This window comes from Lygodium microphyllum, chromosome 17 (genome assembly GCF_053477565.2).
Source record: "Lygodium microphyllum isolate KBCC chromosome 17, Lygodium_microphyllum_v1.1.10, whole genome shotgun sequence".
NCBI lineage: Eukaryota > Viridiplantae > Streptophyta > Polypodiopsida > Schizaeales > Lygodiaceae > Lygodium > Lygodium microphyllum.
Window position 1 is genome coordinate 56,065,758 of NC_141151.1, and position 22,304 is coordinate 56,088,061.

At 40.3% G+C, this 22,304-nt stretch overlaps 1 pseudogene; it reads left to right on the top strand.

Moving 5' to 3' along the window:
- The window catches only part of LOC148021910 (trans-cinnamate 4-monooxygenase C4H2-like), a 116,101-nt pseudogene that overhangs the window by 65,194 nt on the left and 28,603 nt on the right, over nt 1-22,304 (top strand).

Sequence of the window (22,304 nt, forward strand, 5' to 3'; positions counted from 1 at the left end):
AAATAAGGCCGAGGTTAAAACTTGCAAGCCGCACAAGAACACCCTTCTTGAAAAAAGGAGCAAATGGATAATGCTTAAGATTAAGGTAATTTTTTTAATTAATTACCCCTCCCCTCGGCCGATGCATAGCAAGGGGGAGAGGGAGTGTGAGAGGAGTAGTGTTATGTGGAGAGCATGGTGGAGAGAGGGGGCATGCAAGACATCCACGTGTGTGGATCTCCTCCCCCCCCCCCCCCCCCCCTTACACACTATAAGACATCCATGTGTGTGGATCCCCCCCCCCCCCATTACACACTATAAGACCTCCCCTCTCGAGCTTCGGAGGGAGGCACAAAGAGAAAGAAGATAGAGGTCATGGTGCTACTGCTACTACCACCCTGCACCGTGCTAGCCGCCACCGTGAAGACCGCCAGGCTGCTGTTGCTGCCGTGCCGTTGCCGCCTGCCCATACCACTGCCATCATCGTCATAATCTCCCCCTTTTCGTCATCAATCTCCTCTCCTCCAATCATTACCCCCCCCCCCCCCCCCCTCCATGTCATTCTGCTGAGAAGCAGAAGCTTCTTGGAAGCTTCTTTAGAAGCTTCTAACAAGGCTTTCATAAGCCTTATACATGCATGCTTCCCCGGGATTTAAAATCCAAGCCTCCAAGGCCAGTGATCCTACGTGCAAGAGAGGAAGATCGCAAACTGTGAGACTTCAGGATGCGCGAGAACCCAAGGGAAGCTATTGCAACAAAAAAATACGTTGCATAAATGGCCCCAAAACAAAAGATGCAAGGCGCACGCGCGGAAGTCTCCAACCCAAGTCTATGTGTGGACATTCCTACGAGTTCTCATGCCCAGGTTCTATGAGCTTAATACCGCATAAAAGAAATGCATTAGGCACGTTTAACTTCATGGGAAGAATGCATTTACGCTTGTCTCTAATTCAGTAGTCAAGTTAAAATACATTTGGGAAATTTATCTCCTTGGTCGATTTACAAGAGTTAGTGCATGTCATGCACTTGGGTTGCTTGCATTTCCAAAGTGACAATCCTAAACGCATATTGCATAGGTTAAAACAATGAAATTTTGTTTAAATTCAGCTATTGCATTTGGGCAATAACTTCCTTGTTGTGATTCGCATGAGAAAATCATCCATTAGATGTTGTCCAAAGAATTGCATGGCATGAAAAGGAAACCATGAACTTGCATGTTAGATGCAAGGATACGTGCATTTTAAGTCAGATTAATTACCATAGAACGGATTAAGTTAGCATAGTCTTATGACATTCATCATATATGAACTTCGTTTATCAAAGTTGTATCTTGGAAAGGTTGCATGTCATATTAAAGCCTAAAATTCAATTGCATTAAACGAAAGGTTGTAGGCATAAGCTTTTGATGTAAATCTATGTAGATTTTATGCAAGATACTTCCCAAATTGTCAATCATTCTGATTTTAGCAAGGAAACGCAAACCTTATAGTTACATAGAAGTAATGAATTGCATATTTACACATAATGTGATGTCTTGCAACTATTTACACCTTTAGAACAAGTTTAACATCTCTAAGAAAAGATCGTTTCTTGTCACAAGACAAGTAGACCAATTTAGCTAAATCACTTGTATTGTTATAACCCTCAAGGGATTCGTAAAAGCATAACTTGTTGGTACGATGAACTGCTAGGTATGGTTTAGCACATTAAAAATTCTACCTAGTATTGCACTTGGATACCAAGTCGGGGTTTGAGACTTTCGAACCCAAAGGTCCTACCCACATTCACGGAATGATTGGGTTAGTTGGACGCCCATACAATAGCAATCTAGGGTTTTTACCCTAAGGATCGAATGACCTGATACTAGACTTCCGATTGAGTTTAGAATCCCTAGGGCCAAACGTTATTGGCCTAGTAAGATTAGGGCTGGGTTGAGTCAAGAGGACATCCCAAACCCTACATCTTGATCAAGCGTATTTCTTGACCAAGAAACGCCATTTGATGGGAGATTGATCCCACAAGTTAGATGCGACTCCTATGCAACAAGTTGCAACGTCGCATGGCTTTGTGTTTTAATCATAAGATAGATTTGCCACTCCTTGGAATAAGGTTGGCAGGCTCTAGCGCAAGTCTAACTTGCAAGAGGATGAGTAGTCATCCTGCTATATCACCCTTCCTTGGGCTGATTTACCAAGATAAGGAAGTTATGTATTGCCTAGAAAGCAATTGACAAATCAAGTTAGGGCAACGAGGATTGCCCAGGATTTACTGTCTTAGTTTAAGGAACCTAAGGTGTTTACTAATTTGGGTTGACAGGGTATAAACCCTAACCCAAAGATAAAAGGGTAAACAAAAAAACCCTTGAGGATCTTGCCAAGTCGAAATTGATCTCGAATCGAATGCTGGATGCATTCAGAGAGAAGGATTCACTCCTTAGCAGTTGGCCAAACAAACGACCACTGGATTGATTGTGTTTGTATAGTTAGGAGCAGTGTTTCTATAGCTTTGCTCAAAGAACTAAAGATAAAAAGATAATTAATGCTTCAGGTTGAAGGTCTGAAGGGAGAGGCAGCATTAGTTATCCCCGAGTGTCTACATGACACCCTAACCAAGGGCGTTGTTAGCTGCGCCGAGAACATAGACTGAACCCACTGCGAGAGGTCTCTCTGTTGGGCGCTACTTGAAGCAGGAGGACGCTTGGGTGCCAGGGGGGCTCTGGCTGTAAATCCCTCGCCTTCCGGGTCCTGCACAAGAGGCCTATGTGACTCCGGCTTGGATCTCGAGGCCCTTATACTAGTCTATGGGCGGAAACTTGGATTAGTAATCCCTGAGGATTGTTGGATTGCCTTCGAGCGGATTATAGATTGCCTTCGGACAGATTATGGAATAGCCTACGGGTTGGATTATATGATGTATTTCTATGTCAAGTGCTAAGATTACGTGAAGGAATCAGTGATTAAATGGCTAATTAAGGAAGCTATTTTTGCGTGTCAAACTAAATGTGGTAGGTAATTAGATAACTAAAGAAACCCCAAGGTAAGTGCGGTGGATGTGGCCATAGGTCTGTCCTATGGATGGGTGGTCCCAGTTGGCCGGGAACTTTTCTCGAAGGAAATGAACAGCAAGGAACATTGACCTAGAATCTAGGATACTAGAGTCCCGATTTATGATGTTTTAGGGGAATGGAATGAGACTGTGCCTTATGAGTAGAGAGATCGAGCTTTGCATCCCTCTCGTTTCCCATTCTCCTTGAACCAAGTGCAGCATGAATGCGCTTTGACCCTGACATTTCTACGTAAAGTAGTTGGCCTGGGGTTCGACGCTAGCTGTCGTTCTAGGAATTTGACCACTAGGAAAACCTTGATTTAGGTCGGTCCTAGGTGAGAACGGCCGGAATGCTTCCGCTTCATGGCAGACTCGGGAGGACCTAGATCACAAACACCGTGACACTCCGTGGGAGTGCCAGGCGACGCTTTCTGGACTATTTTCTCGATGGGCTGCTAAGACGTGTCCTACGAGAGAACAGGTGGACACGTTACAACCACAAAGGCTCGAGGATGGATTCTTCCTCTCCTCTTTGCGGCGAAGGCCTCTCTTCTTCCTTCATGCACTTTCGTCTCTTCTTCACAAATGGTGATTGTAATGACGATGAGAAGATGTCCTTCTCTCTCTTTCTCTCTTTCTCTCCCTCTCCCTCCCAAACACACGATCTCTTTTGCTCTCTCTTTCACTCTTTGCGGCAAAATGCTGCACTCGGGTTTCGCCCACTTTTTTTTTCTCTGAGTACCGTCGCTATTTGCATTGCATTTGTAATGCAAATAGTGCACTACAACAGAAACGAGGGATAGACGCGCATGTTAGACGCGCAAAGTCGGGCGCGTCTATCAAAGCGTCTATAAGTGCGTGTAAACGTACGTTTAAATAGACGCGAATTTTGCGTCTATATATCCGCGCAAATAGATGCTAATATATACGCGCCAGCAAACGCACAATTATTTAACCACCTAAAATTAGCAATTCACATAATTAAAAAGCCAAAGTTAATAATTATTTAACCACCTGAAATTGATTCTTGAGCATGCACATGCACGCATGATAAAAACCATAGAATTAAGAATACACATTGAATCATTGAATTAAAAAAATAGAGTTAATAATTACTTTTTCATTGCTCTCTAATGAATGGCAGTTCCTCTAGTTGACAAGCCTGATATAAGTAATTAGCGGCAAGTGACAGAAACCTTACAATTAGTAGCAAGCATTGCAATATGTATCTCGTAATTTCTCTACGTACTTGAAGATGATAAAATATACTTCCTTTTTATTATGGAAATTTCAATTTATCTTTAAAATTAACTATTGATTCTTGAGTATGCACGTGTGCGCATGATAAAAAGCATAGAATTAGGAATACACATTGAATCAATAAGCAAATTAAGTATGTTACAGTGAATGATCCATCTCATCTTCAATGAGATCAGCCCTTGCTAAACTATCTACTTCTAGGTCTATGTTACCAAGAGGTAACGAAACAAATAAGTCTATCCCACTATCAGATGTGTTGCTATATTGCTCAATAATTTCATCAATATCATCGACAATCACATTATTGTCTTCTTCTGCATTTCCTTGAACATCCTCGCGAGGTTCATCTTGTACTATATCACGCATATCATCCATTATGGTGTCATCATGCACATCATCATTAATTGTTGGATTGTCATCTGCTATCTCCATGTCGGTAATATTGCCATATATTGGTTTTGAACGATTAGATATAGGGATGACATACCACCATTGGTTATTGTTTAGCATTGGATGATACACAACCTGTATTTGAAAAACAAAAGCAAAAAACTTAAGTACTTATCATATTGTGTATATGTATCACATGTATACATATAAAAAAATTAGCCTTTGCATATATACCTGCTCGCATTGTTGAGGTAGTACTAATGTGTCATTCTTGTTTTGGTGAAATTTTGCAGAGTCAATGATTACAAAACCACTTGGATGACGTCTGATTGTGCAATGCTCACCATTTGTTACCACTTCTTTAAACCACTTCACATCCAGTACATATATAAAGAATCGTCTGAAGTCAAGCTTCAGAATATCTTGGATCAAGCCACAATAACCTTCCATGGTACCATTGGCAGCCTCGAAGTGAGCAAGGACACCACAATCTTGGGTATTTCTCTTTTCATCTATACGTTGAGTTCGAAGATGTTTACCCTCACACCAAAGTGCATTGAATAATGTGCACTAGTAGTAAAAGATAAAAGATCAAACATGTCAAATATTTATATAAAATAAAACTTATAGAAAAAAATTAATTGATAGTATGTCTCACCTTTGATAAGCAACCTCTTGCGTATTCCCACTCTTCTTGAGATATATTAATTTCCTCCTCTTTTTCCATTCTCTCCATTTCCTCATGTAACCAATCTATATCAATATGACGTGGAAGCGCATTTAGATGATCTGGAAATGAGACATTACGTCCATATCTAGTGTGAAATTCTTGTCTTTCGCTTTTTCTTCTTGTCGTTGCTTCATTATATAGTGTCACCCATTTGCTCATTACATCACTATTGAGCACACAAAAACTATTTAACTTACGAAGTTCTTCTTTTGTTAGCACTGTACTCATTCCTTTTCCTTGAGGTACTATAGAGGTCATCCTCACGTCTTCATCATCTTTTCATAGTCGTGGTTGAGAGGGATCCACTTCAGCAAGATATTCAGAGATATAAACAAGGGATAATTGCACTAACCAACCCTCAGCCATGCTTCCCTTAGGCCGTGCTTTTTGCCTCACAAAATCTTTCAAGGTTTTCATGAAGCACTCAAGAAAAAACATCCACCTTACATGAACTACCCCACAAAGTGCGATCTCATCAATCAAATGTATGAGTAAATGTAATTGAGTAGTCAAAATGGATCGAGGAAAAATTTCCTCCACCAAACAAACCACCTCAACAGATAATACTCGAGCATCTTGCAATGTGTTTGGATCAATTTTCTTCGAGCTCACGTATCTGTCAAGATGTATTTGAGAATTGTTTATTTTTGTGTAGAAATTCAAAGATATATAATGAAAAAATGCAATGTATACACACCTCACAAGCTTTCCCATCTTGTAAATGATATCACGTACATCTTTGGAGGCACAATGGGATATGCTAGTAGGAAGTACGAACTGAATGTAAACAATATTCATAGATAAAATGATTAGTTGAGGAAAAAGTCATCATATCCCAAAGTTTACACATAGTTACTCCACTAATTACTATATTCATGGTTAGAGATACCCTTACTTGAATCATTTTGTGCCAATCATGGGACTTCAAACCAGATAGTTGCTCCACACCTCTTTTCTTTTTCTTTATGAAGGCTCCCTTGAGACATCTCATACATCCTGTGGGTGTTCGAAAGCTATATATTTGTTCCTTCACTATTTTTTCCTCGTTCTTTGACAACATCCAAGGTGCATGGGGTAGCTCAATCTTTCCTCTGGGTCCAATGCGTGGCCAGGCTCGTCTCATGCGACCAATGTTACGTAAATCCTCCCTTACATTAACTGAACGAAAGTAGAAGGAAATAAAAAAGATGCAGGGCAAAGGCGGAAAAAAGGTATCTCGATTGAAGAAAGAAGAGGAGAAAAGGCCAAAAGCGCAATGGCAACCTTAAAAGTCCAAGGCAGCTGCAAAAAAGGGAAATGTGCATTTTAAAATACAAATGCGCACCTTGAAATCTTGTAAAAGAGTGCCAGGCGGTGGAAAATCCAGAAAGCTAAAATTGAAGACAAAGACAAAGGCCAAGGCAAAGAGAAACGGAAGACAAAGGCGCACAAGGAAAAGCGCAAGTCAAAACTCTTGTAAAAGAGCGTGAGCGCATCATGGTTTGATTCAAAGAGCGCCAAGCTCTCACCCGGGCTCTCACCCGTGCAATTTGTAAATGTAGATGGGCGGTGGAAAGGAAGCTAGGAAGATAGAAGGACAATGAGAAAAAGGGCCTAGGCTACGGCCGGCCATGTAAAAAAGGGGATGACCGCCCAAAAGGGATTTAGGGTTTTGTATATAAAGTTGAAAAGTGAATGAGAAGCTCATTCTTGTGTGTGGCAAAAAGTGGCTCTCCTCTTCTTCTTCTTCTCCTTCTTCTTGCTTGCTTGAGCTCGTGCTTGAGAGAGGGAGTGTGAGAGTGTGAGGGTGAGGGACCGTGAGGTGGAGAAGCTCTCCATCTTCTCTCCTCCCTTCTTCTCTTCTCTTCTTTTCTCTTCTCTTGCTCGCGGCTATGGAGCTTGGAGCGTGGAGCTTGAGGATGGAACTTGCTTGAAGCTTGCACTTGGATCATGGAGCTACCGGAGTGCGCAGGAGAGGAGGTAACTCGAACGGCATGGAGGTAAGCTCACTATACCCGTAGATATAGACAACGCATCGGCTATGTGAGAGGTATCCATTAGTGCTTGGCTTGGAACGCTTGAAACAATAAGTGGTCCGTGGGTCTTGGCGGTTGAGCATGAGCTCCCACATTTACATTCTACACTCTACTCCTTTGAAAATGCCATAACATATTTCTACGAAATGATAATATTTGAAGAGGATTTTTCGAAGAATACAAGAAAGAAAATTAATAGAGACGTATTATTTTTCATAATTCTCCAATGGATAGGATAATGCACAAATTTGACACCTTGACAATTGAATTAATAATCAATTCTAAATTGTGATACATAAAAATCAAGTATTTTTTACAACAGTTTTGAAAAGTGGTCAAAGTATCTAAATTTCCTTATATTTATATGGCTGCCAAAATGCACACACCAAATTCTATTCAGTTTCAAAGAAATTATTTTTGGTTGATTCTTGAAGAAATTGAATGAAAAATCTTGATGAGAGACATGCAGCTTACCCAAACGTTTTGCAATGATGTAGTGAGATCAGATTCAAGGTGTAAGAGCTCTTGTAGCACTAAGAAAAACCCCTTCTTAAATAATCCAAGATATCGTTTCTTTGCTTTGTTTTGATGATCTATCATGGCACAATTTCTCTTTTCTTCATTTAGAACTTATTCTTAGTTCTTATTTAGAAAGCTTTTTCATAAGACATGATTATAGGCATACTTCCTATAGTAGTTAACATGCATTATAAGTGTACCCATAATTGTGTCCATAAACATGCTTGTCTATGATAGGCTTACACTTATCAATATGGTCATAAATGCACTATGTATAGAAGTCTTATGAAAAAGCTATTGTAAATCTATCTATTTTACCATAAGAAAACGTGTATCAGGTTCATTCAGGATCTCCATAAAGTGAGCACATATGAAACAAGCAATGTAAGAAATCCTATGTGAATGCACTAAGCATGTACATGAATTGGTGCGAGATTACAACATTTTACACCACATTTTTAAAGAAGAGTGCATTTACTCTTCTATACTTGCCAAATCTAAACAAACCCATGAGAATTGAGGCCAAAATTTGTATGTTACTATAGCAATTATGCAAGACAAAATTCAAATTCAAAATCAAACTATCACATTCAAAACAAGGAAACAAATTTTATTCCTAAGTATAAGAGAAATGCAAGGCAATGTGAGTCTTAAAAATTGAAACTATTTTTTTATTCTCATGTATTAACATTATATTAAGGAGTTTGGGAATTTTCATATACTTTGGGAATTTATAAGATGGTCAATATTTGGTCACATGGTCAAATTGTTATCCCCTTCCTTGAAGATGAAACTTTTTTTAGATACTATATAGATGATAGTACCAAGTTCCATCTTCAAAAAAGAGATTAAGCTCCACCCATATGGTCAAGTCTTTATTCCAATTTGAGAGTGGAACTTGGGAGATTCCTGAATTCTCTAATATAGTGTTTTTTGTAGAAGCAACACAAATCATGAACAACCTTATCTTGCAAAAGCAGAGCATGATCAATAAACTATCTCTATTCCTTGCTTATCTTTTCTTTCAATGTGATAACATCACCATCTCCCCTATTTGTTGGGCAGCCATTGCAAGGAGATGTTTGAACACTCATCGACACTTTACTCCATATCCTCCAAAATGGAATCAAGAGGAAACTAGCTTGGATGTCTCCTCCACAATTAAAAATGTCCCCTTAGCTAACTTTCATTGAAGTGATGATGGCCTAGACAAGCTATGAATCTTCTTATCAATCCTTACTTAGTAAATTACACTTGAGAGATAAAATCAAAATTCCTATAAACTCTTCTTACCCTCATATTTATTTGGATTTTGAAGCATGGTATAGATATATATGTAACCCTTCCATGTTGGTATCATCAACAAAGGTTAGGAATTGCTTCTGTTGTCTCTCTAACAGTCCCCAACAAGTAAATTGACAATTAAGTATGTCATTTTCCATTCCTTTGCATCAACAATGAAAGCACATGGAATCATAAGAAGATACAAAGGATGATAATAATATAGTGCATAGAAAATACCAAAATAAATCACAAGACCAAAAAGGAAGACGATGTGCACTACACAATTTCAAGTGCGAGGTATAGATCCTCGCCATCTGAAAGCTCATCCCGACACAAAGGAGCATCAAAAAGACTCAGTAAAAAGAAAGAAACTACATATCAGTCCACCATATATAATGCATTTTAACAAAAATAGTAACTATGAACAAGAAAGATGAGTGACTTACTGGGCCGCCACGTGTATATAATCTATCGATCAATGTAGTGAGACCGTGTATTTGTGCATATCGAGTCTTTAGGCTGGTGGGATTGCAGTTTGTAATGGAGTGCTGCAAAGAAAGTAAAATACAACTATTAGAAACATGATTGTTAGTACAAGCGATATTGTAATAAAATAAGCGAGAATAACAAAAGAAAAACTTACAAAGTCCTCTAGATAAGTCCTATGGCCGCCACTCCCAAGATGATAAACCACCAGTACCTCCAATCGTGCCCTCGCTGCCTCATACTACTATCTCCAACATCTTGGAGAATCTATAGCCTTCTCTCTGAGTCAGCGCCAGTCATCTATGTCTAGCCACTCGGGCTTGGACAAACCACTCTTAAGTGCCATGCATACCTGAGATTGTCTATGTGATATCTATGCACGTATGCACTCCATCATCTAGCCTATCGAAAACCTATCTATCGTGGTGGGTACCAAAAGCTCCTCATGCAAGGATGCTACTATGTAATCCTTGCTCCCCTCAATATGTTTTTCCAATGGTCTAAGACATTGTGTCGAAAAACTTGTTGGCACAACTCTCTCATACGAGCCATCACCCTCCTCCCCTCATCACTCATGATCACGACTACTGTCCTATCATCTATAAGGTATCCATACCCCTCTGGAGTATGTCTAAGATGTGTCCTCTCCCACCTACGACTGTACTCCTGGGAATAACTAGGAAACCCTTGTATATCTAGTGTACCCATGGGGCTCGGATCTCTCTAAGTAACACCCATAGGGGTGCGACCTGTGGATGACTAAGCCAAAGCTGGAGTCACTTAGTAGACGTCCCCACAAGTGTGTGACAAATCCTACGGGTGACACAACTCCACCAAAATGATGAGACGGAGGCACTGCATTGGTTCCTCCACAACAACCACCTGAGCCACCCTCTCTCAAACTTGCAAAAGAGCGGGGAGTAGCACCTATATCTCAAGCCAACTGTGGGCTCATTGCATTCACGTTACTGCAACATCCCCCATAACCACTCCCTCCATCTGGCCCAAGTCTGGAGTGTCGTTCTTATCTACTGGAAATCAAAGCATAAGAGCGTGCCGATGTAGATCTTGGTCCACCATATCTCTCAATCAAGCCATCTGATGATCTGGAGACACATGTGTAAATATATGGTGTAACTTCTTGCCACTAATTCCTCGACTCGTCATGCTCTCTAAAATATTATCAAAGATTGCTTGCACAGACAAAAAGTGATATTAACATAGTCAATATAAAGTTTCAAGAAAAAGTGATGTTAACATAGTCAATATAACGTTGTTTGGATCACAAGACGTGCGTGGAAGATACTTGAACAACTCGGTCACACTCGCATCGCTCCACCTGTACTTTTCTTACACACATAGGAGTGCAAGCAGCGTCTTCAAGTGAGATACTCAACACCCATCAATACTGGTATGGATGCTTCCTCTCTTAAGATGTCTTGTCATCCATGGGTATCAATGCATTGACCATTTCCTCCATCTCAAGCTTCAAGGTTGTAGGAAATTCTGAATGGATACATGTCTTCTCTGGTATCGATGGTATCGACTGGGTCGTGCCTTCCAAGTGATGGATTGTCTCAGGCACTCCAGCCATCGCACACCCACAAACTCTTCTAACTAGCCACAATAGATGCATTCCCTCTTGGGATGAAACGTCACCTCCCTATGTAAGTATTACGACCAGGTCTAATGTTTTTGTATACGATATTCAATTGGTTTGCAAAAATAAAATAAGGCATGATTAATACACATTTTTCTTATTGTTTTCTCAAAGTTTGAGATTGCTTTATCAATGATCTCCAATTGAAACTCATCAAAGTGTCATATGTATTCTATAGAAAAGAAATTCTTTGATCTGATTGCCAGCTTGCATTGAGAGCAAGGATACCGAACACACTGATTAAGATACCTCTCGTGATCTTGAACATCATGACCATCATCCTTTTTCATTTTTTCTACGTTATGACAAACAATTGGTTTTTGTTCTCATTCTCTTTTTCTTCCTTAATTTATTTGAGAAGGGATTTCTTCTCTTGTAACTCAACAAAATTAACGTCAAGTAAAGTCTTGGTTTTCTCCCCCTTTCTTTGCACCTTTCTTTATACTCTTCCTTTATGTTCTCTCCCCCTTCTCCTTCTTTCTCTCTCTCTCTCTCCCCCCCCCTCTCTCTCTCTCTCTCTCTCTTGCTCTCTCTCTCTCTTTCTTTGTTGCCCTTCTCTTTGTTTTTCTCCACCCCCTCCTATTTTCTCACTCATTCTCCTCCCTCCCTCCCTCTCTCTCTCCTTTTCTCCATTTCTTTGTTATCTTTCATGTTTATTTTCTCTCTCTCACTCTCTCCTCATTTTTCTTTCTTCTTCTCCCTCTCTCGTTTTCTCTCTTTGTCCCTCAATCCACCTCATTCTCAATAAAAAAAGAAGAAGAAGAGAGAACAAGAACAAATCAAGAGGAGGATAGATTGTTCATCTCCTCTTCACGACAAACCCTCTCTTTGTTTCTCTCCCACCCCTCGTGTTTTCTCACTCATTCTGCTCTCTCCCTCCCTCTCTCTCTATTTAAATAAACTGGAAATCATGGCTAGAAATCTATAAATCTAAACTTACTAATTGTGAACAAATCTACTAACTTACTAATCAATTATTTAAATAGATAGCAATTTAAACAATACAAATCTCTCTCTCTCTCTCTCCTCTCAATCATTGATCAATAATCTAGACAATTTAAAGCAAACTAACTAACTAACCTATTTTGCCACAATAATAGTAGATAATAGTAGAATTTCCAAAACCTTTGTTCTACCATCTATCTCTTCTTCCAGAGCTTCCCCTACCTCTAACGTTTCCACGTCCTCATGAAACCTGTATTCCACCAACTTGGTGATTTAACATGTTTTACTAGTTATCACCAAGACGTCCTATACCACGGCCTCTCGAAGAGGATCTGCCTTGTCCCCTTCTTGAACTTTAGAAAAATGCTTGGTCATGTTCATTGTTTGTTTTAGATGAGTCATCAAGCATATTGATCTCTTCGATAGTCATTCGAGAGACCAACTCATCAAAATCTAAGAATGACTTTTGTACATATACATAAGTGACAAATGATTTCCAAGCCTTCTCATTATTAAGGCTACCCAAAGTAGATGAAACCAAATCATCATCATCAACATCAATTGCTCCTAAAGCATATGCAATGCTCCTCACCTTCAAAACATGCTCATTGATAGGCCTTTTTCCTTTCTTCAATGTATTCAACTCTTGCTTGAGTTGAATCTTTCAAGCATTTGTATTTACTGAAAACATGTTATCAAAAATTGTCCAAGCTACATGTGAAGTTTTTGCATTCCTAATATGTCCTAGTATAGTATTATCAATTATTGTAGATAGCCAATACATCACATTTTTTGTCTTTTGCATTCCATTCTTTCCACGCCTTTAATTCATTTGGAGTCATAGGGATACTCAGCTTGACTCCTTTTCTTCACCTACAATGAACTCATAAAGGCCCTTTCCAATGAGAAAGTTCATCACACAGAACTTCTATGAAGCGTAGTTGTTCTTGTCCAGCTTGTTAATGATGGGATTTCCACTATTCTCTGCCATAATCACCAAAATGGTAAAGAATAGCAAGCAAGTCTTTTGCAACCTTTCACAACAAGTACATAGCATTATACCAAGTAACCTTTTTCACTGATTGCTCAACAATACATGTCATCTTGCAACCTATTTGCAGATAATACATGTTCAAGAAGGTCTAGGGATAGTCATAAATTTCTAAAAATCATTTTTCTTATAGAGACACCTAATGAGAATCTTAACCTCTCCCACACTCTTCCATAGGTAGCATTTTCCCTTGCAATGTTAGGATCATATTATCTCATCTAATGTTAAGCTCAAGCTTTGGAGATTAGGATCCCAACCACATCAACATTTTCCACAAGATGAATATATACATCTACAAAAACACAACACATCATATTAGTGATGTTGTGATGCTTTTCCTAAAGACCTTAAATGGGACAAGAGTTTGAAAACTAAGACATGGATAATGTATGATGAGTGATGTAGGATCTAGTCTATGGTTTAATTACTACTTCCTTAATGCTTTATAGGGAACAATTCCAAGGGGTTCTCCTATGGCTAACAAGGTTTTTCTTAAAACCATGAGTATATTTCAAGTTTTCTGAGTGATACAAAACTATGGTTGATGGATGACTTGGAATCTCAATTCCTTCATCTCAAAGATAGGTGTGATATCACATAGTTGGATTAGATAGCATAAAGGTGCAATCCAATGGCATACTTGATTTCATAGTCATTTGGGACTCCAAGCAAGGATATTCTACATAGAGGTGTCCTTTCAACAATATGAAATAATAACATAGATCAGAAGATTGAAATTGAGGTACTTTGCTTTAGACTAATGAGGATGGATATCCATGTGACTGAGGACTTAAGCAAGTAGGAGCATTAGTGCATGTCATAGGGGGCCAAACTTTCTCATAAGGCCCATCTTAAAACATAAGAAGTTGAAAGTCTTGAAGCTTTTAGGCATGAAGGTTATCAAAGCTTACATTGGTGACATTTTTGGCACTATAAAAGACATCATGTTTCAAGACCATGATTAGCATTTCTATCTCAAAAGTATACTCTAGGAGGCTATTTTTAAAAACCACGCAACTTTTTGAAGATTTTGCACTCTATAGAGAAGAGGAAGTTGAGTCAAAAGCTGACTGTGAATGAAGGATGAGAGATATCTCCAATTGGCAAGAGATTGAGATTCTCACTATTGCAGAGAGCAAGAGTTCATGGAGGTGTAGTTGCATTATTCTTGGCTAGAAGGAGGGAGAGCTAATGATGGTGAACAAGGAGATGGAGGTGTTGGATGAGTTTCATTGCGTGAAGGAGTTGTGCTATAAAGGTAGTACATGTTCTCATATTAAAGTCCTAGTTGTTTCAAGTTGCTCATCGAGGTGTGGAAGCGAGTCATGGATTGCGTGGCCATTTTGGTTAAGAGTTTTGGACTAAGGCTCCCCCAAAGGTGATATCAAAAGTTTCACTTTCCTAGATTTCTTGAAGTTAAAGAGGATTTTGATGCTGATGTTGATGCTCTTGCTATGCAAGCCTTGAGTAGAGAGCTTGGTGTTTTTAGATGAAGAAGACGATTATGAAGGTGGCATTATATGTGATACAAAGATTTGCTCATCCTTCACGACTCTTGAAGATATGGCATCTATTCTCATGGGCAATAGACCTCAAATTGGTCAATGTGGAAGCACCCAAATTGGTGAATGAGAAGAATTTTAATGTGAAGGCACCTTTATCATTCCTGATTCTTTATTTTCATATTTGTATCATTTGGCTGGCCATCGTGAAAGTTCTAGTCACATTTTTTTAAAGGTGTTCAGATCTCACTTTGTAGAAGTTCTGCTATTATTCATAAATTACAACCGATGTAACACCCCCCCCCCCCCCCCCCCCCGGTGACCCCCGTGCCTCCCCCCCATAGGAACATCCCCCCCTTTAATTTTTTCAATTTTTTAAATCTCTCCCTCTCTCTCCCATTGTGGTGTGCATGGCAGGGAGAGAGAGAGTGTGTGTGAGTGTGTGTGTGTGTGTGTGTGAGTGAAGTGTGGGAGATGGGAGGGCATGCAGCCCCCCATGTGGTGGGAGGTGCCGTCCTCCCCACCTTATAAAGACCACCCCCCATGTGGCGGGAGGCGCCGTCCTCCCCACCTTATAAAGACCACCCCCTCCCTCCGTTGGCATAGGTCCCCCCCCATCTTCTGTGCAGGTGGCCCCCCTGCTGGCCATGAGCAACAGCGCCCCTCCCTCCGGTTCTGCAGCGAGCTCTCCCCCATCGCTTACAGCAGGTGCCACCCCCTGCCTTGTTAATCTACCCAATGGCCCAGTAGTACGGCCCTCCCTTTTCCCGTGAACACACACACACACACACACACACACACACACACACACACACACACACACACACACACACACACACACACACACACACACACACACACACACACACACACACACACACACACACACACACACACACACACACACACACACACACACAGAAGAAGGGTAGAAGAAGAAGTAGAAGAGAAAGAGGGAGAGAGAGAAAGAAGAAGAAGAAGAAGAAGGAGAAGAAGAGAAGAAGAGTAGAAGAGTAGAAGAGTAGAAGAGAAGAGGGAGAGTGAGAAGGAGAAGAGGAGAAGAAGAAGAAGGAGAAGAAAAAGAAGAAGGAGAAGAAGAAGACAAAGAAGAAGGAAAAGAAGAGAGAGAGGAAGAAGTCAGAAGAAGAAGAAGAAGAAGAAAGAGAGAAGAGAGTGAAGGAGAGGAGGGAGAGAGGGAAGGAGAGAAGAGAGGGAAGAAGAGAAGAGAGGGAAGGAGAGGAAGAGGAGAGAGAGAGAAGAAGAGAAGGAGAGGGAGAGAGAGAAGGAGAAGAAGAAGACAAGAAGACATGCCCCATTAAAGCTCTCTACCGAAGTTCCTGTGTAGGATACACGGCCCCCAATAGGTGCTCCCTATTCATACATTGTCTCTTGGCCAAGGTTCTTACGGACTTTCTCTCCACAACTCAGAGAGTCTCATAATTGAGGATGGTCCCAAAGCGGAGATCTTCCCAAGTGAATGGGAATCCCACAACCATGGATGAAGATTCGGGTCAAGATGCCACCACCCATACAAACACACTGCCAAGGGTAATCACTAAAGTTTCTCCCCACAATCAGGTACTGCTTTGATGTCTTGCTTATCTCATGAGAATAGGGGATCATAATAAAATGCAATAGCATCCTAGGGTTGCAAACCATTTTTTCATGTGCAAGGATGATAGAGTACATTAAAGTAACAGTTAGATCATGCACATGTCGATATATGTTAGCTTGCACACACAATGGGATTGCATGATAAACATTGTTAGAACAATAGTTCTAAAAGAAATTCCGTTTAGAGATCCTTGTTCGCCAAACTCTAGCCGATAGGTGAAGATTGGATAACCTATGGCTAATTAGGTTGGAATCTCATTAATGTGCTCTTGGTGTTGTGCTAGCAATATGGGTTAGCATTTGGTGACCTATGATATTAGATAGCTATTCTAGGAATTGGGTTGATCTTCTACCCTAAATAGGTAGCCAGGATTAATGAAGGTTAAGATGGAATCACTTAGTTCATTTAAAGGATCTAGAAGGAACTTGTTAAATCGACCTTGTGAAGCCCTAACCCAAGGGGGAGAGCAAAATAGGGGTAGTTGATTCATGCTAAGCATGTCGCTTGGAACTGTTGAAATGGTTTTAACGAAGGTTGATCTTGTCAGAGATGGACTGTTGACCCAAGTTATGCTTGGTTGTTTGAAAAGGTTGTAAAAGTGTTTTGATACATCCAAGTTAAATTCTGGTTGTGTATGCAATGGGATTGCGATGCCTTGAAGCAAGAGGTTGTGCATGCAATGGGATTGCAATACCTTGAAGCAAGAGGTTGTGCATTCAACTGTTTGTTGATGTGGTTTTGGAGGCTAATCCAAGTTGTTTGTGGTTGATGATTGCATGGCTGGGTCTAAGATGATTGATTGCCATGCAAACAAAAGGGATGTTTTCCCTAGTAAATGCTATTAAGCTGGTTGCTTCAGCTGTGGTTGATTTCCTAAAGGGATAATTAAGGAAGGATGGCGCTAGCTACCCCCGTGAACCGCCAAACCCTAACCAAGGGGGTTATGAATTTGTGCCGAGAATGTGGACCGAACCCACTACGAGAGGTTTCTCCGTGGAAATTACTTGGCGTAGAAGGATGCTTGGGTGCCAGTGGGGGCTCTAGCCATAAATCCCAATGCCTCTGGTCCCTACACAAGTGTTCTACGTGACTCAAGATGGGATCTCGAGGCCTTGATACTAGTTGCAAGGCGGAATCTTTGGAGAATAAACCTTCGGGTTTTGTTGCCAAGAGATGAAAGGATTTTTTTGCAGAGGCAGAAAGGAACACTTAATTCTCCTGTATGGGCGGGAGACAAACATTAATCTGAAGATAAGTTAAGGAAGTGTTTGATCTTGTTTGATCTTGTTTTCATGTCAGTGCCCTAAGTTACGTAAAGGGACCTGTGATTAACGGGTTAATTAAGGAAGCTGATTTTATGTGTCAAACATAATGTGGTAGGTAATTAGATAACTAAAACAACCCCCGAGGGAAGCGTGGTGGATGTGACCAATGGGTCTATCCTACGGAAGGGTGGTCTCGGTTAGCTGAGAGCTTTCCTCAAAGGAGATGTTGACAAGGAATGTTAGGGAAGGTTGGACGATGACCCTAGATAATTTTTTGGTTAGAACCCTGATTCATACCATTTTAGGGGACCGGAATGGGACTATGCCCTATGGGCAGAGAGGTCGAGCGATGCATCCCTCTCGTTTCCCATTCTCTTTGAACCAAGTGCGGTATGAGTCTACTTGGGTCCAGTTGTATCTACGCAAAGTGGAGCGGCTGTCGACCAACGCTAGAAGGCTTTTAGGAAGACTCTACTGCTAGGAACCTGGACTTCAAGTCGATCCTAGTGGGAACGGCTGGATAAGTTCCGTTGCGAGGCAGACTTGAGAGACCCTAGTTGGCAAACCCCGTGTCATTCCTTGGGAGTTCTGGCATCATTTTCTAGATTGATCTCTCAATGGGCTACTAAGACGTGTCTCGCAATTTGAGGGACAGGCACGTTACAACCGAGATCAAGTGATTTTATCAACGCACTCGCCCCATACATACATTGTAAAGCAAATTCGGATCCGTTACAGTACATAACTATGCATAACGTAAAAATAAACTCGACATATAAGTATGGATAGCTGAATGACTGGCCATGCATTGCAGTCAGAAGGTGAATAAATTGGAGAAGTACCCTTGTGCGCATTCCAAAATCTTGGCCCATACACAAATCTGTGATTTCCGATTATGGAAGGCGAATCTGAATTGCATAATGACTGCAGCTGTATAGAACTTGAGACTTCTCTTTTCCAAGTAGATGATATCATAAAGAAGATGGGCTGATGGGTAACCTTCTCAAGGAACAAAGGCTCTGAGTTTCCATTTGGCTTGTTCATCTCATAATTCTAGGTATGTGTTATTGAGTGCTCCATTTAGCATGCCGAATATCATCAATTAGTTGTGTTTTTGGATGTTGTGAGGCTAAAACAGAAAGAGAACACGGAACATTACCTTATAGCGCCGACAAAAATGCCTATCAAATGAAAGAGCACCAAACTCGTGAAGGCGAGAGAGACATAACTATGTAAAAAAGTGCATGTGTGGACGCATACATATAATCCGAAGACCACTTGCAGCCCAAAAAGGGGTTAATATCACTTTCTATGGGCAATAATTTGTGTATACAGTACGTAGGGGTATGCCCACCTACAAAGACTATTTGATAAATTTGATTACTAAAATACTACAAGGATACTTCATAGGCACAAAAAATACATCACAAAATGTATTTAGAAGAAAACTGCAAGGGCAGTGAGTAGGACTAGCCTACTTGCTACCGGCCATTTTTCTCTCCCTACGTGTTGCCTATTTACAAGAATCATTCTATTGGTCATAACTCATCACAATGTATTGTATTTGTATAGATAGTGTAAGGTCTCTAATCGATTGCATACATGCAAAGTTTATTGTATTTTTTGCCTCAAGTTCAATTGTTGTTGATCAATATTTATCTTCTTATTAGTATTTTCTATGGCTCTCCTCCTCTCTCATCCCTCGACATTATCAAATGCACTTTTGGGCCATTGAAGGTTACAAAATTCAATACATTATGAAATGCACATTCTTCAAAAGGAAGGCCTAAAAAGGCTTGGATCATGTAAAGGCTACATAGCAATGCAGTGGCAATCTACATAATTGGCCAACCACAACCTATTGACTTCTTTCATATCAAAGAAACTTGATACCTGTATAATCTTTGATGATTCATCTTATTTATATAGCTTTCCATGGGAATTAGTAATATCAAAATCCTTGCTATGCCTAGAGGGATATGGTACTGAATGGGTTTGCTTGATCAATGATTTTGTGTGTGTGTGAGAGAGAGAGAGAGAGAGGTTTATATTATTCAATTTTTTATCTATTTAAATAATTGATTAGTAAGTTAGTATCTTAATGTTCAAGATCGCGAGATGTATCTTAATCAATGTGTCCCATGTCCTTGCTCTCAATGCAAGCTAAAAATTAGACAAAAGTGTTGCTCATCTATAGAACATATACGACACTTTGACGAACAGACAATCGGACGCATGGAAGGCACTCAAAAGTGGGGTTTCAAAGCCCGAGTGGCTAGATGCTGATGACTGGCACTGGTTCAAGGAGGAGGCTATAGATTCTCTAAGACATTGGAGACAACAGCGCAAGGCGGCAAGGGCACGACTAGAGGCCGGAGTGGTCCATCATCTTGGGAGTGGCGGCCACAGGACGAATCTGGAGGAATTTGTAAATTTTTCTTTTGTTCTGCTTGTTTATTTTTTTGCAATATCCTTTGTACCGACAATCATGTTTCTAACAATTGTATTTTGTTTTCTTTGCAGTACTCCATTACAAACCGTGATCCCACTGGCCTTGAGACTCGATATGCAGAGAGGCACGGTCTCACTACATTGATTGACCAATTGTATGGACGCCGCAGCCCTGTAAGTCACTCATCTTTCTTGTCTGTAGTTACTAAGTTTAATTAAAATGCATTATTGTATGGTGAACTGATGTGTAGTTGTTTCCTTTTTTGCAGAGTCCGTTCGATGCTCCTTTGCGCCGGGACGAGGTTTCGGATGGCGAGGATCTATAGCTTGCCCTTAGATCCCTAGAGCTCACATACTCTTCTTTTTTGGTCATGTGAGCTGTGTAGACATTTTCTATGTAGTAGTAGTATCTTGCCATGATTGTATCAGTTGCTTTCATTACGTGATCATGTATTTATTTCATGTATCAGTGTTATGATTTAAGTACACTTTGCCTTCATTTACACAAGCTTGTACACATTACTAAAACTATTTTGTATGGCCTAAATCAAGTTGCCCTGCCACAATTTTTTTTTCCCTTGTTACCATCACTATTAGCATCACAAATTTACTGCACGCATCGCTATTAGCATTGCAAAATGCATCGCAAAGCGTCATTATCAGCGTCACTATTTGCGTTGGTATCATGTTTGTGACGATGATACCGACGCTGATAATGATGCTAATACCGATTGTTCTATGCCATTGCCAATACCAACATTTTTTGCGACGACACGGGAAAATTTCTTTATGAACATTTTCGTCATTTTTAACGTTGGTATAAGGCCTATATCTTATAGTGCGACCTTGCAACTAAAAAACGGGGAGGCTTGAAATGGCCTCAGATGCCCAAGAAAGTAGCAAGACAAGAATGCCCTGAAAGACTCATTTGCAATATATAGAGTTTTCTGCTCACACACAAAATCTCACAGCAATCTGAAATTTTTACTCTGCCCTGCTTTTGGTGCGTCCATAGGCACTATCCAAGAGAGAGAGAGGAAGAATGGGATAGCTTTTCTTCTTCTTCCATACACAATACAATGTGCACAAAGTATAGATAAGATCCAACATAAAGAAAAGTGGCCTACTAAGTCAAACAGTGCTTAACTAACTATACTAATCGACTCGCGCTATATATCTACACTAGTTGTAGGTAGATGTAACAAACTAAATGTAATAAGTAATCAGTCAGTGGCCATGTGAGGATCATAATGACCACCGACGTGCTAACTGTAGACGTGCGGATCAATCTAGCTAGGTGTTGAATCATCAATTTTCGGACATGTTGAGCTTGCCATCTCAACATTGGATAGTAGCTACATGCACCATGGAGATCAAATTGAGTAGTACAAGTCAGTGAAGAAGTACTAGCCTAGTTTTTTGGGTTTCTAGACTTCACTCCTAGATACCCTATAGAACAAAAGATATGTCAAGAATCATGTGGTGGGGGGACTTGCTTAAGATGCTGCGCTGAACACGCACAGAATACACAAGGAGAAGCTCAATCAAGAGACAAGAAGAGATATGGAGGCCAAAACGTTTTGTTGCTGGTTTCTTCTTCTTCTTCCACACTCTTTACAATGTACAAAAAGTATAGATAAGATACAACATAAAGGAAAGTGGCCTACTAAGTCAAACAATGCATAACCAACTACACTAGTCGACTGGCATTATAACTATGCCAGTTGTAAATAGGTGTAACAACCTGAATATAATACGTAATGAGTCAGTGGTCATGTGAGAGTCATAATGACCACCGATGTGCTAAGTATAGACGTGTGGACCCATCTAACTAGGCACTCCATCATTAATGTCCATATGTGTTGAGCTTGTCATCTCAACACTCCCCCTCAAGCTCAACTGCATCTCTGCAACTCCAAGTAAGCTTTGAAACTTTTGAAGCTTCTCTGTATCCAATGCCTTCATGAAGATGTCAGCTATTTGATCCTGTGTGCTGACATACACCAAGTCAATCTCACTTGCTAGTACCTTCTCTCTCACAAAGTGGTAGTGTACCTCAATATGTTTTGTTCTGGCATGGAATACAAGGTTCCTAGCCAACTATATA